The sequence below is a fragment of the Helianthus annuus genome, chromosome 3 (genome assembly GCF_002127325.2).
Source record: "Helianthus annuus cultivar XRQ/B chromosome 3, HanXRQr2.0-SUNRISE, whole genome shotgun sequence".
In the NCBI taxonomy this organism is placed as follows: Eukaryota; Viridiplantae; Streptophyta; class Magnoliopsida; order Asterales; family Asteraceae; genus Helianthus; species Helianthus annuus.
Window position 1 is genome coordinate 106,128,268 of NC_035435.2, and position 18,593 is coordinate 106,146,860.

At 35.6% G+C, this 18,593-nt stretch overlaps 1 long non-coding RNA gene across 5 annotated transcripts; it reads left to right on the top strand.

The window, feature by feature from the left end:
* Nucleotides 1-256: 256 nt before the first annotated feature.
* Nucleotides 257-9,936, top strand: LOC110881874. Of its 5 annotated transcripts, none has more exons than XR_004889325.1 (5): nucleotides 257-510; nucleotides 612-752; nucleotides 878-920; nucleotides 8,948-9,026; nucleotides 9,434-9,936. It is a non-coding gene; the product is annotated as an uncharacterized LOC110881874 (long non-coding RNA). The 5 variants fall into 5 exon arrangements; XR_004889326.1 differs by having other exon boundaries at nucleotides 689-752; XR_004889327.1 differs by having other exon boundaries at nucleotides 257-501.
* Nucleotides 9,937-18,593: the final 8,657 nt, after the last annotated feature.

Genomic DNA, 18,593 nt, shown 5'->3' on the forward strand with positions numbered 1-18,593 from the left:
ATAAAAAAACCACAAAAAAAGCCATTGGACTAAAAAAGGAAAATTAAATACGATTGGCCAAAATAATGCGTATATAGCATGATTTAAATCATGCCAAAACAAAAAAAAATCTGCCAAACACGCCCAGGCGGTGGTTCCCCGACGTGTTTGGTGGGATTGGGCAAAAAAAAATTGGGCATACACGCCTAGTACGCATGGTCTAAATATATGTTATCTTGTTAAAGGAAAAATTTAAATTCCATCTCAAAATTTTATAGTTTCCCCCTTCCCGCTAAACCATTTTCCCTAATATTCAGTTTCCTCCAAAACTTTTCACATTCTAAACCCTAACTGTGCCCCCACATTTGACATCTCTCTAGTGATAATTGTGAAGGCTTCTTCGACGGAATCTTTTCTATAGGCTCGCAGTGAAGATGGAGAACCCACAGGCGAAACTGGATGACTTGTTCGCAAAGTTGCCACTCAGTTCAACCATATTAAGATCCGGTCCGTCAAGTGGAGGTTAGATATGTACGTATCTTTTTTATGCAATTTTGTTTGCTAGCATCTTCGTTATGGTATGTTAAATTGTAATTGAAGCCTTGGTATTGATAAAAGTTGTTTGTTGGAAGATTTTAGGGGTTTTAGTTATTGCTGAAATTTGTATGACACTTCATCTCCAAATCGCGTTGTTCATTCTAAATTGCAGGTACATATCTTTGATTGTTGTAAATAGATTTTAGTTTTCTCAATTCCTCATTCTCAGAGTAAAGGTAAATATATTTTGGCTCTCTTAATCTAAAGCCTAAATTATAGCTATAGTTGAAATTTGTTTATTGTGATTTGGGTATTTGGATGGCTATGCTGATTATAATGTGTTTGTTTGTTCAACTGACAGAGGTAACCTGGATACAAAAATATGATCTAATCAAGCCACTAAGGTATTGGTTGGTGTGGTACTAGAACTATGATGAAACTATAATTAAAAATGTTTGGTATATTGTTTGTTAATTTTAACAATTTGAAATGTAACAAAGGTGTAAACGAGCTGAGGACGAGCTTGCCTAAGCTCAAGCTCCAGCTTGTTTAACTTATAAGGACTTGAGCTCAAGCTCGTCTCGTGGGTAATTTTTCAAGCTCGAGCTTGGCTCGTATATTATTTTTAGAATAATTTATATTAATTATTATTTTTGTTTATAAACTTATAATATGACATAATATGTGTTTACTATACGATTTAGTTATTTTTGTTATATTGTGTAAATAAAAGTTATATTTCAGTACATATATTTAATATATTGAATAAAAAAAAGGCTCGCGAGCCGGCTCAAACTTAATAAGTGAAAGTGAAACTAGGGGTGCAAACGAGCCGAGCGGCTCGCGTGCTGCTCGAAACGAGCTGAGAGCCTCAGCCTAAAATAAAGCTCATTTCGTTTTCGAGCCCGTATATAGCAGGCCAATACTTTTTTTATATCATTCTAGGTGTTGCTTGATTGTTTCGTGTGAGATTAAATATATAAAATGTAATATTTAATCTTGTAGCCTATATAATCATTTATATTATATTAGATCAAAATATATTTATTAACCTATTAATAATTAGTTGGTAATTGTTGATGGACCATATTACCCTTATTAACTAATTGGGTTTCCTCTTGGGTGTATAAATAAGGGGCTTATTAGAGAGTTAAAGGGTTACACACATTACATAATCAAACCCTCATTAACATCAAGAATTCGTGACTCTCTCCCCTAACCGAAATTACCCTACTTCGGTTTTCATCACCATCATAACTTACACCCCAAAGAGGAACCAGATCATCCTGACAATCATGTCGAACTCAATGGCTGCATCTCTGACTGGATTCTCTGCTGGCCTGTCTGCTGTAACAGGTATTATTCATGTTTTCCATTATGTTTAAACAGAACTGATCCAACATGTGGTATCAGAGCATATGTTGATAAACCAGTTCTGTTTTCGTATCCATTATTCTTGGATCAAAAATCTGGAAAACGGAAGTTTTTTAAGTCATTAAAATCAAAACTGTTTTCGAGTTGTTTGTGACCGAAATCCCTGTTTTCGGAAACTGTTAATTGATAAACCGACTCGAAATTATAAAGGATTAAACTTATTGTCACGAAATCCATTACAAAACCATTAAAATCAGGTTTCGGATTTCCAGATTATGTTCTTATTTTGTTAGGGTTCATCATAATGTTCTAAGAAAACTCGAAAATTCCCTAAGTTTTGGAATATAATTTAGATTAGTGGGTGTTTTTCCTGTTTTGATCTTTATTTTATCTAATAAAATTCCGAAAACTGTTAAAGAGATATCAGTTATTATTTTCGAAATATTTTGATAAGTTTAGATCAGCATTAAAACAGGAAACATTATCCCACAATCCCTTAAATTTCGAGTTTTCAGTTATTATCACAAAACAGCTGTTAACGAGGTTGCTACTCGCAACCATGAGGTTGCTACTCGCAACCATGAGGTTGCTACTCGCAACCATAAGGTTGCGACTCGCAACCATAACGTGATTTATCGCAACCATGAGGTTGCTACTCGCAACCATAAGGTTGCGACTCGCAACCATAACGTGATTTATCGCAACCATGAGGTTGCTACTCGCAACCATGAGGTTGCTACTCGCAACCATAACGTGATTTATCGCAACCATGAGGTTGCTACTCGCAACCATGAGGTTGCTACTCGCAACCATAAGGTTGCGACTCGCAACCATAAAATGATTAGTCGAGACTAAGGTTGCGACTCGAGACCATGACTCGATCCGCGCTAACAGGTGGTTTGCTATTAAATACTTGGTTTTGTTAATACTTAATTCATTAATCAGAATCAGATAATTTTACAAAACCAAAATAGCTTTACTTGAATGAGCTTCTGATGTATTAATTCTGGCCAAAGCTGATTTAATACATCTATTTATTGTTCAAGTATTATAAAAGGCTATGTTAAGTATGCATTACAAACCTGAAATGTCTTAATTCTGGCCAAAGCTGATTTAATTCATTTATGTTTAGCATGCTTGACAAGTGCATAACTAAAGTGATTATCTCATTTCTGGCCAAAGCTGATTTGTCATGATTGCTTTGCACACATACTTAAATGATTACACTTCTGGCCAAAGCTGATTTGTCTTCGTTTATGTAGAATTTTACTAAGTCTATTATTTTGATGTTAGTAATAGACATTATCACAGCTTCATAATTAAAATGGTCATTATTTATGCCTGCCTTAGTATAACATGCCCATTAGATCACATTAGGACTTCTTCTTTTGTATCATAACTTGCTCATCTTATTTCCATTATCAGCACCTAATTGCGGGATTCCACCTTTGACTGGTGATAACTTTGCTGAATGGAAGGATGCTCTCATGCTTACGCTTGGGCTGCTGGACTTTGATTATGCCCTAAGAGAGAATAAGCCAGCGGACCTTACCGCCACCAGTACTGCTGCTGAGCAGATAGTCCATGATAAATGGACTAGGTGTAACCGCATGTCTCTCATGTTCATGAAGCAGTCTATTCATAACTCAATCAGAGGAGCCATTCCTGATTCTGAAAATGCTAAAACCTATCTGGCTTCTGTGGAGGATCAATTCAAGGGAACATCAAAAGCACACGCTAGCACTCTTATCCTCAAGCTGGTGACAACTAAGTATGATGGGAGGAGCGGCATTCGCGAACACATCATGATGATGCATGATATGGCCAATAAGCTGAAGGGCCTAGAGATGGAAATCAGTGATGGTTTTCTCGTTCACTTCATCATCACTTCGCTTCCTTCGTCCTATGAAGCTTTCAAGATCAATTACAACACTCAGAAGGACAAATGGACGATGAGTGAGCTGATCGCTATGTGCGTGCAGGAGGAAGAGCGTATGAAGATGGATCGCACTACTGATGTTGCTAACTTCACCACTTCCAGCTCAAAGAAGAGGAAGAACTCTTATCAAAGGAAGGATGCTTCTAAGGTTCAAAAGCCAAATCCAAATCCTAATACAAGTGCACCTTCCAGCTCTAAGAACTCCTTAGGCAAACCCTATTGCAAGTTCTGTAAGAAAACAGGACATAAGCAAAAGGAATGCCCTGACTTTAAGGAGTGGCTGGCTAAGAAAGGTAACGATTTTTTCATGATACTTGAGTCCTTTAATTTAAATGTTCCTGCTAATTCTTGGTGGTTTGATTCTGGTTCTATGGTTCATGTAACCAATTCACTTCAGGGATTCCTTACAATCCGGAAGCTGGGAAGAAACCAAAGAACACTTAAAGTTGGGGATGATCGGGAATTAGAAGTGAAGGCCATAGGAACATTACAATTATTTTTGAAAACTGGTTTATGTATTAAACTTTATGATACCTTATATGTTCCTGAGGTAACTCGGAACCTTGTATCAGGACCAAAGTTAGACATGGACGGTTTTGTCGTTTCTCATGGTCATCGCAAACTCTCTATTCTCTATGATTCCGTTGTTTATGGTACTGGCATTCTGGATGGTGGTCTCTATAGATTAGAACTCGATGATAATTTTTCCAAATCTTTGTTGTCATATAATATTAATGAATCACTCACAAAGATGGAAAAGAAACAAATTCAAGACTTAGAGACTTCATCTATGTTGTGGCATCAACGTTTAGGCCACATCTCAAGAGAACGATTAAATCGTCTCGTAAAGGATGAAGTCTTACCTCCTCTCGATTTCACTGATTTTGGAACATGTGTCAAATGTCTTAAAGGCAAAATGACATCAGCGAATAAGAAAGGTGCCACTAGGAGCTCTAATTTATTAGAACTCATTCACACTGACATTAGTGGTCCCTATCAAATCGCTGGCATCACAGGACATACTTCATTTATCACTTTCATTGATGATTATTCTCGTTACATGTACTTGTATCTTATAAAGGAAAAGTCTGAATCTCTTACAACTTTTAAAGATTATAAAGCTGAAGTTGAAAAGCAATTAGATCGTCATATTAAAGTTGTGAGATCAGACAGAGGCGGTGAATATTATGGAAGACATACTGATGTGGGTCAAGCTCCTGGTCCATTTTATGAGTTTTGTAAGGGCCAGGGGATTGTGAACCAATACACCATGCCTGGTACACCTCAGCAGAATGGTGTCGCTGAACGAAGAAATCGTACCCTTATGAACATGGTGCGCAGTATGTTAGCCAACACTAATTTACCATTATTCCTCTGGACTGAAGCGTTAAAAGCAGCTGTTCATATACTCAATAGAGTTCCTTCTAAGTCTGTCCCTAAAACTCCTTATGAACTTTGGACAGGAAGGAAACCGAGTCTTAAATATATGAAAGTATGGGGCTGCATTGCTGAAGCAAAATTATATAATCCTTTCCTAAGGAAACTTGACCCTAAAACAGTTACCTGTTTCTTTATCGGGTATCCCGATCATTCAAAGGGTTATCGTTTCTATTGTCCTTCCCATGTCACCCGTATTGTTGAAACCAAGCGTGCTGCGTTCCTGGAGGATTTCAAGGTCAGTGGGAGCAGTACTAACCCTTATGACGAATTGCAAGAAGTACAAGACGCGGGGGGGAGAGACTCGTCGCTTACCATTACTCCGTTTACTCCTCTTGTACCACATGCAACTGCACCTGAAGCCACTGCACAAACTCAAACTCCACAACCAGAACTCATTATACCTCATAACGAAGGCACATCAAACGCTCAAAACCAAGACAACGCTCAACCCGAAAATCAGCTCAGGAGGTCATCTAGGCAAAAACGGCCTACTAATTGGGATGATTATATTACCTACCTGACTGAAATGGATGCTGGAAAGCTCAATGATCCTATCTCTTATAATGAAGCCATTAGCAGTGATCAGTCTTCTGAATGGAACAAAGCAATGATTGATGAGCTTGAATCCATGAAGAAAAATGACGTTTGGGATTTGGTAGAATTACCCAACGGTGTAAAACCTGTAGGTTGTAAATGGGTGTTCAAAACAAAACTGGATCCGAATGGGAACGTTGAACGCTATAAAGCGAGATTGGTTGCAAAGGGCTACACTCAGAAAGAGGGAATTGATTATCAAGAGACGTTTTCACCTGTCTCTCGTAAAGATTCATTAAGGATCGTCATGGCCCTAGTAGCTCATTTTGATTTAGAGCTGCATCAGATGGACGTCAAAACTGCTTTCCTTAACGGAGACTTAGACGAAGATGTTTACATGAAACAACCTGAAGGCTTTAAACCTGAAGGTCAGGAGCATCTAGTCTGTAAGTTGAAGAAATCCATTTATGGGTTAAAACAAGCATCACGTCAATGGTATCTCAAGTTTGATGAAGTCATGAAGAGGCAAGGTTTTATGAAGAATCAAGTGGATCAATGCACCTACCTCAAGATGAGTGGGAGTAACTTTACTATACTTGTCCTTTACGTAGATGACATTCTATTGGCAAGTAATAGTTTAGACATGTTGCATGAGTCGAAGCGGTTACTCTCGCATAACTTCGACATGAAGGATCTCGGAGATGCTTCTTACGTCATTGGCATCGAAATTCACCGAGATAGACACAAAGGGATCTTAGGATTGTCTCAAAAGACTTACATAGATCGTGTCCTTACACGTTACAACATGCAACAGTGCAAACCCTCCGTCGCTCCAGTAGTTAAGGGAGATGTTTTCGGTTCATTCCAGTGTCCGACAACAGAGGTTGAAAAGGAGCAAATGAGCCAGATACCTTACGCGTCAGTAGTCGGGAGCCTGATGTATGCTCAAGTCTGTACTCACCCAGATATCGCTTATATTGCTGGAATGCTAGGCCGTTATCAGACTAATCCTGGCCTAGATCACTGGAAAGCAGCTAAGAAGGTCCTCAGATATCTGCAAGGGACGAAAGACTATAAACTGACTTATAGAAGAAGTGATCACTTAGAAGTGGTAGGTTATTCTGATTCTGACTTTGCCAAATGCAAAGATGACAAGAAATCCACTTCGGGCTACATCTTTATGTTAGCAGGCGGACCCATCTCATGGAAGAGTCATAAACAACAGTTAACTACAACTTCCACAATGATGGCAGAATACATTGCTGTTTACAACGCAACCTGTCATGGAATGTTGCTTAGAAATCTGATCACTGGACTCAAAATTGTTAATTCCATTTCTAGACCATTGAAGCTTTACTGTGATAACTCAGCTGCCGTTAGTTTCTCGAACAGTAACAGTTCGACTGGAGCTGGTTTATATCTCGATACAAAGTACTTGTTCGTACGTGAACGTGTTGAGGAAAATAATCTTTGTATAGAGTATATTAGTACTAAAGATATGCTAGCGGATCCGATGACTAAAGGTCTCCCACCTAAAGTTTTCGAAGAACATGTATCGAATATGGGACTTACTAAAGACCTTGTTTAATGGCATATTGTACTAGCTTATGTTTTAATTAATAAAATTTCCTCAGTTTGATTTTGTATGTCTCTAACATATGTTCTGCCGGTGTAATGACATATAGACAAATATAAATACAAATCAGACGCTAAAGGGCTTATACATATTTTGATCGTAACTATTAGGTTTTAAATTGAGGCTATAGTATGACTAATGGGGGTCCTGAGTCGAATAATGATTCAACGGCTGTATTTCTCTGCTATAGTTCTTGGTTTAAAGCTAAAATGAGTGTTAACTCCTGGCCAGGCTTACCTAATACTCATGATAAATGATTACTTGGCTAAGTGGGAGAATGTGAGATTAAATATATAAAATGTAATATTTAATCTTGTAGCCTATATAATCATTTATATTATATTAGATCAAAATATATTTATTAACCTATTAATAATTAGTTGGTAATTGTTGATGGACCATATTACCCTTATTAACTAATTGGGTTTCCTCTTGGGTGTATAAATAAGGGGCTTATTAGAGAGTTAAAGGGTTACACACATTACATAATCAAACCCTCATTAACATCAAGAATTCGTGACTCTCTCCCCTAACCGAAATTACCCTACTTCGGTTTTCATCACCATCATAACTTACACCCCAAAGAGGAACCAGATCATCCTGACAATCATGTCGAACTCAATGGCTGCATCTCTGACTGGATTCTCTGCTGGCCTGTCTGCTGTAACAGGTATTATTCATGTTTTCCATTATGTTTAAACAGAACTGATCCAACATTTCGTTGTATTTAACTTATTACATTAATTATTTTTCAAAGTATTTAGAACAAAGCTGGTACCAGTGATTTTACATTCCTTGTAATCAAGGATCAAACCCAGTTTTCTGTTGCACATGCATGTTCTTGTAAGGTACAATTGTACAAGACATAATATAAACAATAAGATTTATGTACAGTCAACTGGTGCATGTTAGGTCTCACTTATCAGATATAACATTATACTAGTGCTTTTCAAGGATGAATTAATTGATTCATTTGTGGAAATTATCAACTGAAGTTTACTATGGCGTTTGTATATCTAACTCTATATCTCGGGCCCTTTATTTAGTTTTTGCCTTTTGAATTGAAGTTAAAACTAAACGTGGGAGAAAATAATAAATATCACATCTACCATTATCTAACTAACGTATCTCATCAAACAGACTAACCTTATTGCTTGATGGCATATCCGCTAACGCCCTATTAATGCAATTGCATTTTTAGCAAATGGAAGACATTTAGCAACTGTTGATAGAGATGGTAAATTTTTCTAGACGCTATATAAATATAATTATGTCATTTGCTTCAATTCTTGTTCTTTACATATTTTTTTCTCATATAGGCTATCCACGGGTATTTGATTTTTTTAAATGAGCTACTGATATGTGGTGGCAAAAGATGCTATAGTGCATATGTGCTGTGCTTTGTAGTAAAAGCATTCTAGATGTTGTACATTATTTTCACAAATCATGTTTGCTCTTCATAAAGTGGAAACTAAGTTAATTTCCACTAAGTTAATTTTTTTACTCAGTTATGAAGGACAATACATTTTGACGGGGGGTATGGAAGACCAAAAATTGGTAACCTGGGGAGAGGGTCACAACTAACGAGTAAGTATTTTTCCCCCTCATGTCACTTTTCCATCTCTTATTATGAATTTCCAACCACCTTTGAATATTATCAATTAATTGCTAAACTTTTTTGAATATGTATGAATGAGATGGATGAAAATGTGTTTACTGACCTGAATCAGGCTGCACTTAAATTACCCACCCAAACAAGGCTATAGGTGTTACCCAACATGTTTTTTTTTCTGTCTCCCACTTAAATTAGATAATGTTACACGTTTCATATCTAAATTAGCTGCAACTTTTATATGCATTAGTCTTCGACTTTGTTGGCTGCTGGTTTTGATAATATAATAGATACATAGTTACATATACATTTTTTATGCAATTTTGACATTTTGAGTTTCGACTTTTGAACTTAGACAATATTTTCTTGGACAATATTGCAGGAACAAATGAAGAACTACAAACCTATAAACGATGGCAACACTAAGATAGATCCTTTTTTAGCTGTAATAAAGAAAGAGAACTATAGATATCACTGACTTTATCTAACTTTATGATAGACACATTACAAATACTTTGATAAAAAAAAAGTAGATGTGCTACATCATACATGATTCCGGAGGGGTTGATAGAATCATTCATAGGCTCAAAGAAAACGTTGAAGTTCAGAAAAACCAGTTGATGGAAATGCTCAATGAGATTGAAGAGGATCATGAAAGACTAAAAGTCGAGGCCAAAAGATATTAACAACCAACAAAAGAAGACTTGGAAGCCATGATGCATGAGATTAAGGATCAACTACCAGTTAAGATGAGTAGATAGTTTTCATTACTCTTTATTATTGTACTGATATTATATGACCACTATCTTATTTGAGTTCAGACAAATATGTTAAAGTACATTATTTGTCTATCATTGATATATATGTTATTATTGTTTTGGCGTAGTTGCAATTGTATTCATATTAATTAATGACAATTGAATTAATGTTACAAAGTTGTATTTGAGTGTAAAAAAGGTTGCAATTGATGTAATTAAAATTTGGAAAAATGTTGCAATTATTGTAAAAAGGGGTTGCATTCTTCTTTATTTAAAAGACAATAACGGTTGCATTAAGTCTAGAAAAAAGTTGCATTTTTGTACTATAATAAAGGTTGCATTTAAGTATAGAAAAAGTTGCATTTGAGAATTAAAAAAGTTGCACTAGAATGTAAAAAAGTTGCATACTATAAAGGTTGCATTTGAATTAATATGCAACACTTTGAAAAAAGGTTGCATTAGGCCTTGAAAAGGTTACATTAGGTCTAATGCAACTGCTTCTAATGCAGCTCCCGGTAAAAGGTTGCATTAGGCTTAATGCAACCTTTTCAAGGCCTAATGCAACATTTTTCCGGAGTTGCATTAGCTTCATTTTCTTGTAACACTAAATGGATAATTCAGAAATATGCTGACAATGCCAGCAATAGACAGACAGTGTTTTGAGACCCAGTATGGGCCAGGAATAAGGTACTACACTAGTATGGAGTGTAGGGAAGTGAGGACCATAAAACTGCGTCACTATGTGATAGTTAAAGTGCCGGGAAGTGCCTAAAACACACTTTAAATGCAGAATTCTGCATTTATTTATAAAATTCAGCACTGAAACACACTAGTAAAGTGCAAAAATATGGCAGAATAGTCATGTATACTTTCCTAAGTGCCGGGGATCAATTGTGTTACAAATATATATATATAAGACACTTTAAGTAATAATTAAGCACTTTAACGGAACAGTATCTAACTGGATAACCGGACATCACCCGGGACACCAAATTTTTGCCAAATACATTGTTTATTTATTTCCTGGCTAGTCATGATCCCCGAACACCCTAACACCAACTAAGTATCAAATAAATAACATATATAAGTGCATACTTGAATTCTAACTAGTGATTACCATTTAGTTGCAAATTTTACATCCACCCCCCCCCCAAACCGAATTCGGTCCCAAGTGGACCCACAAACATTCCCACCGTACTTCATATCTTATATTTTATTTGATGGTTACTTGTGGTAGTTAGCAAAATATGTAGTAGAGATCATAAGTATGGCTATCAAGATCACTCATCATTCCTCCATATCCTTCACAAGATTACACCCTCATTCCTCACTCCTCTCTCCCTCTCTCGGCTCACACCCAACCGCCACCATCACCACCATTCCACCACCCCATTCATCCATTTTTGAGCTTCCTTCAAGTGTAGAAGAAAGATTAAAGGAGCTTGCAACTTGTGGAACTACAAGGAGCTTCATACATTGCTTTTTCACCATCATTTCTCCTCATCTTCTTCACTAGATTCATCCCTAACCTTCGTGCTAGTAGTAAGTTCCTTGTTACACTCTTGTTCATCTTGTTTCATGGTTAAAAGTTGTAGTAGGAAGGTTATGTTCAAAACACTAAAAAAACAAGAACACTAAGAAGATGAACATAAAACTTTACATGAACCATTACATGAAAGTTACTTGAAAATGAAATGTTGATAGTATGATGTTGTAATGAACATGTTGTTAGTATTATGAGGATTCTTGATTTTGTGATGTTGATCACCATATGAATCTTGTTAAATGGTATTTAGTAATATAATTTAACAAGAATAGAAAGTGGTTATGTGATACATAAAATAACCACCTTCTAGTTTAACCATGAACTTGAATAAAAATGATTTTATTAAAATATAAGTGAAAAAGTTGATGGATGATCATGTTAACCCAAGTTTTACAAAAGATTTTTGTAAACAAACCAAGTTCAAGAAACGATCTCTAAAAGATTATGATTTTTACATACACTTACATATTTTTGGAAGTGAAATAAGTGTGGAAATCTTTTATTTACAAGAAAAGTTCAAGAGTTTTATTTTTGTAAAAATTGTTTACAAGTTGTAAACACTAAATTATTTTAAAAGAACGATTTTTAAAGAAATAAATACGCCTTGGAAGGTAACTAAGTCCAATAAAAGCATTACCAAGTTACTACGCGTTTTCGAAATGTATCAAGTTCATGATTAGTGTGTAACCCATATACTTTTGCTATTGGTAATGTAAAGATTGATTGTTGATGATTGTTGATTGATTTTGAAAAGAAAACGATATGCTAGTAAGCATGGACACCTCCGTTTTTAGTGTAAACTCTCGCGAAATTTTCTAAAAATTCCAAGACTTAGAAAATATTTTTCCAAGCAAATGTTACAAGTATATTTTATAACTTGTGTTTCGAATATAAACTTTGCCATAATTTTTGTAACAAAATACAAGTGTTGGAGGTTGATTTTTCGTAAATAAAAAATGGATAAGTATATATATATATACATATATTGAGAATATATATATTTTGCTAAACCGATTGTGTGATAATTTGTGATTTGGGAACTAGTTATATTATTTAGAGAAAAACAATATAACTCTACAAAATACCGTTATTGGTATATGTTGGATAAATAAGTTATTGTATATTTTTCTAAAGTGGGACTTAGGAATATATAATATCAACACTTTAACCACAAAATACATGTATACCTACCCCCATCCTTGGGAAGGAAATACACTTATAAAACACCTGAGAAGTGAACACATAATAGTTGCCTAACTATTATTCCAAAACCCTAAAAAAATAAAACCTAAGTTAAAATAATTATTATTATTTTAAAAAGAATTTATAACTTGGAAGGATATCAAAGTAACGTAACTCAAACCCGTAATACGAAAGCAAGTGAAACACCCTAACACGCTTTAACTGAAAAGACACAGCGGAAAATACGTACCATAAAATTTCTTTCATTATGAATGTCTTAACATACTTGAAGTTCATTCTTAAGGTGACATATTTACAATGAATACAACAGTCGAACCCATTTACAAAATAAAAACATAACTATGTTTACTAAATTAGCTATCCAAGCATTCCCGTACAATCTAACTTGTGACTCGGTCTTCGATCTCCACGCCTCGGTAATCCTTCGGGACTCGTACAACCTACACTTACCATACAATTTCAAACGTTAGTACACATTATGAATATAACAATATTCATACACTTTTACTTTCCATTCCGTAATCCTTTGCATTTAGGCATTTCCGTCTGAGTATCCACTCCCTTGTGAGACTTCAACATTCTACCTGCATTATTCTACATTCTCAAGATACACTGTCATTAACGTCAATACTCAATCGTATTGAAGACATACGAGCATGCGAACTTACCTACTGGCATACAGATGTACATACACACTTGCATGCATACATAAAACGAATCATAACTACTCATGTGTATACCCTCACTCACACATACATATGCTTACATAAATACATAAATACATTCATCCATACTTATTAACTCGTACATACCTCTTACCTAATTCCCCATGAATTACTGCCGTATCATAAATACAAACCTTCGTATCCATACTCACTCTTATTCCTACTTATTTATTTGTTAAACGTATTGGAATAAAGTTAAATCTTTACATGCATATCCAATCCATAGTTCATTACCCTGCATACTCGCTTCCACATCCCTACCTTACTCTCCCATTATAAACGCAATTTAAGTGTCATTTGGGTCTGTTTCGGGTCTTAAGAAGGAGTTCCATACTCACCCGTAACTTACATAACCGCTTGGTAGGGTTGAGGAACATTATAAATGCTTAACGAGGCTTGGAATGAGTTCACGGGGTCCGAAATCGAAGGAAAAACAAGGAACTGCATAAACTACACATTTGCATCAGCCCTCCACCGTAAGCTACGGTGGCTACCGTAGCTTACGGTGGCCCCCAAAACCCTATGGCAGCTTTAAACTGCCTTACGGCAGAAATAAGGTTCCAGCTCCCACCGTAGCTTACGGTGGAACCGTAAGCTACGGTGGTGCCCAGATCAGCACCCCATTTTCACACTAAAATTTGCATAACTTGCTCGTTTTGCATCCGTTTCACTTGAAACTTGTTCCTAAACATCCGTAAAACAATTCCTTACGTATTAGCCTAAGAACCCTTGCCCGGGTCCTTAATCATTACACATTTTATTACCAATTCCTCACTCATACTTATTTATTCGACCCGTTTGGTCCCACAAACTATCTTCGACTATCTAGATCATTACTTATCCTAATACCTTCATTTATTGTATATCATACATAATTTCCCCTTCTTCAAAAACAATAAAATTCTTATGTATACTACGAAGTGAGTCGGGAGTCACTTACCTTAAGCGTTAGTGTTCATGATTGCTTCCTCGCCTCCGCTTGACCCGTTAGTCTTCCATTCTTTGGTCCATGCTAGTGAAAACTCCTACCCATTCATGCCATCATATTCAAAACATTGTTATTACATATTTTCATCAACACTAGCACTCAATTACAACCCAAACGGTTGCTTGACTTTCGTTAAATAACTATTAGCATGCATAAGACTCGCATTAGCAATTTTACTTATTCTAATCCATGCTAATTTCATTCACCATCATGTATAGCACATTAAATAATCTAACTTGTATCCCGTGATCTCTCTACCCTTGTAAGTGTATCCAAAGACCTAGTCGTGCTATTCATACATTGTTGACTTTCAGAAAGTCAACCATCTTACTTACATACTTTTATCATATGATCATATACTCATCTAAACCTAGTCGACCATACCAATGATACTATTTACATTTCATAATCATGGTGTAGGACACACACACATACATAAGTACATGATCAACAAATTACATATATGCACACGTATCGTCAATTCAACACATACTAACATATTCATGATTCTATAGTTGATAATCATATTCAAAGCTAGAATTTGACATAATCTCGACATTGTTCTTTACTAGTAAGTCCACAAACTAACCATTTAGTGCATCTCCATATCCAAAATCACCATTTAGTCACTAGTCCAACACATGATATGCACCTCATCATTCAAGCATAGAATGCAACTCCTAATGCATAATTCAACCCAAATCATACCATCAACTATCCCAACTTACTAAATCTTTCTTCAATGTATCTTCTCATGTTTAATTATCATCAATCATGTTATTATCGAACTCTACACATGTTCATCCATTATTTAACGTTTAATTTCACATGCTAGCTTATACTAGGCATTTCATCAAACACTTGGTGTGCGTACTCTTTTTAATGCACAATGTACAACTAATTTATGCATATTCTTCTAATCTCATACATAGTTCATCCAATACTCTTACTAATTAGTATTTATCATTCATACATAACATCAAGGATATCAACACCATATTTCTTTCAATTCATTTAACAAGAATTCATCATACCCACATAGTACAATCAACATGCAACAAGAAGTAGACATGGATGAAGATTCAACTCATCATTCTCACCATAACTAATGGGTTTCACCTTTAAACATCAAATTAACCTAAATAATGCATAACCCATGTTCTATATTATGATTCTAACATATCCTCATGCTTAATTTCATTCCAATTCCCAATTTACAACATAACCCACTTCGTGGATAATCACCAAACTAGAATTTAAGACATACCTTATGATCCCCTCGTATAGGTGATCACAAATTCGTGTTCGGTTCTGAATTTGAGCTTCATTTACCCTTCCAATTTGATGGATTAGATGAAGTTAGGGTTTGACTTCATGAGAGCTCCTGCTCTCTCTAGAACACACGATCGTGTGTGTGTGTTTGTGAGTGACATTTTTTTTTATTAATTCAACTTTCAATTTAACCCACTCTAGCCCCTCAAGTTGTCATTAACTATAAATAGGCATAACTTTCATTCCTTTAATTGTTTTTGCCAATTTTGTTAACTTGGTTAAATAACCTAGTCATTCATTTCTTGATGTACCATACGAGAACGTTTAACGATTATAAACATTCGGATTTTGGGGTGTTACAAGTCTACCCCCCTTAAAGAAGGTTTCGTCCCCGAAACCTTTCTCGTTCTTACTCTTATCTTTCTATTAAGCAAACTTTACCTTCACAAACACATGAATGGTTAGAAACTTATCCAGGGCTCTTATTAGTGTCATTTTCACTTTTTATGATTTATTTTATTTTATTATTATATCACATACATTACTTCATTCTGTTCACCACGAGCAAACCCTATCATCCCATTACTAACGTTCCTTCTACTTACATTCACATTCATAAAAAGGTCGACGTATCATTATACCATAAACATTCGATATACCAATTCTTACTTATAATCACAAGCTAAATGTTTCACTAACCTCATTTCCATTGCATAATCCAACTGCCTACGACCCGACCCGAACAACCCAATACTCATTGTGAGTCATGCGATACCTGGGTTGATTGTATTTGTTCCTTTGTTAAGCTTCCACTTAAATGCGTTCTTTCAACAATGTCTTGTTCAAATGAACATGGCCAACAAGCCTAGCATCAAGTTAGTATTTCCAACGATACTTACTGTCTTGTATAATCTATCATAATTTCCACTTTTACATTCAACTTTATTCAGAGATAATGTTCATTGTATCTCCTTACTTATATATACATTCTTTCTCGATTCCTTTTTCAAAACATTAGTACGTTCAACCTGTTTAAACAGGTCAATACATGACCATTACCTAACATGTCTCTTCTGTTGGTTGACCCACTCATGACGGTTCAATACATAACCATTCTTTCTCAGATCTCTAACTTATTAGTCAACTTTTTCAGTTTGACTCTTTAAAGTCAACCCGGTACTTCTTACTAATCATAGACGTATTAGAGTATTCGTTCATAACTTTCCCTTCCATTCTTGCATACTTGCAAAGACTTCATTTCCACATATTATTAATTTGCAAGATTTTTACCCGATTCCGCCCCTACTTAAATCATTTGTCTAAGTCGTAGATGTCATTCATCCCGACTCCTAAGAGCTAATTAATGATATGTCTAGCGCATAACTTATTTTAGAGCTTATTTCTTTCGCCTAAAGTTTCTTGCTACTGCATCAGCTTTTATCTGTTTTATCTACTTGACAAGCCAACTACCTTATGCTATCTTGCTATTACTTTCTTAAATATCTATCAATTTACTTTGGTTGACTTTTCAAAATTTCAATCGTAATTACATTCTGACCTACACTTAACCATTACCCAGTTCTGTCATAAATTAAAACACTTTACTTACCTCGATTTCATTCCATACTACATCGACCCGTAAATCAGATCTGTCCACATTCTTCACGAGTACTAGCCGTACTAGGCTAGATTTCATTCATCCATGTAATGTGCCTCCACTCGTACACATTCCTTCCACCAATTTTGTTGGTTTCATCACATCAAAGATTCTAACATTATCATCAAGAATTTAGCAGTTAGTACATTTCATTTCTCACACGAAACTTTTTCATTCTAGTTACTTATTTCGTCAACCTTCATAATTTGATCTTTCAAGGCCAACTGACATTTCTTATTTATCGTAGATGCATTGAGGTACACATTCGTGCTTCCTTCCATTCATGCTTACTTGCAAAGTCATTCATTACATTACTTCGGTACTCATGACCAAGCTTACCCTTCTCATTCATACTTAAATTATTGTCTGGGCCGTAGCCCGCCCTACATTATGACTCTTACGGATCGATTACTAACACATTTAACACATAACGGGTTTAAAACTTCTTTCTTTTATTTTAAAACTTAGGTTTGTGTGTGTCCATTACGACCATTCCTTTGTTCATTTACTTTGTATTTACTCATAGAACTCGTTTGACATGACTACGGTCAATTATTAACACAATTCTGATGTGGGTAATTTTATCTTTTATATGTTTTAAATCCATCTTGCGGATTCAAATGTAACATCCATACCTTTTACTACTTCTATGTTTTGAATCCGTCTAACGGTTTCTAACCTACCATTTACACATTTTCTTCCTTCTAAGATTTGAATCCGTCTCGCAGATTCAAGCATATCACTCCTGCATTTCATTCCTTGAATCCGTCTTGCGGATTCAAACATTCCATTCGAGCCTTTCATTCCTTAAATCCGTCTCGCGGATTCTAACGCATCATTCATACTTTCATTTCTTTCATGTTTCGAATCCGTCCCGCGGATTCTAACATATCTTTCATACTTTCATTTCTGAAAGTTTTACATTTCTCTTCACCCCCACGTTCACCTACAACCTAATTCTAACGGACTTACCTGTAACAATTATCACGGTCTCACGAACGTCATATGTTTCTTGTGTACTGGCCAGGTACACAATCCACATACGAATTTCGTGTCTTCGCGAAATCGCCACCTTATGTCCGCAGAATTGAGTTTCGGCACGTGTAACATTTCTAAAACTTCCTTACCATATCATTATTATATTTCATTTAAAATTTTCTTTCTCTTGCTTAATTCTTCCATTTCATGCACCCATAAGCTAAATCTACGTACCTCGGTCAATATGTCATATTACATACCTTGGTGCCGGCGCTAGACCGCATTTACAAATCATCCTTTCCAAGCAATCATGCTGACCTTACACATAACATACTGTTAATTATCTTCAAATACATACTTAAGCACATACTTACCTTGGCTTCTGCCCTTAGATCTTGATCGAGTCTTAGATTGT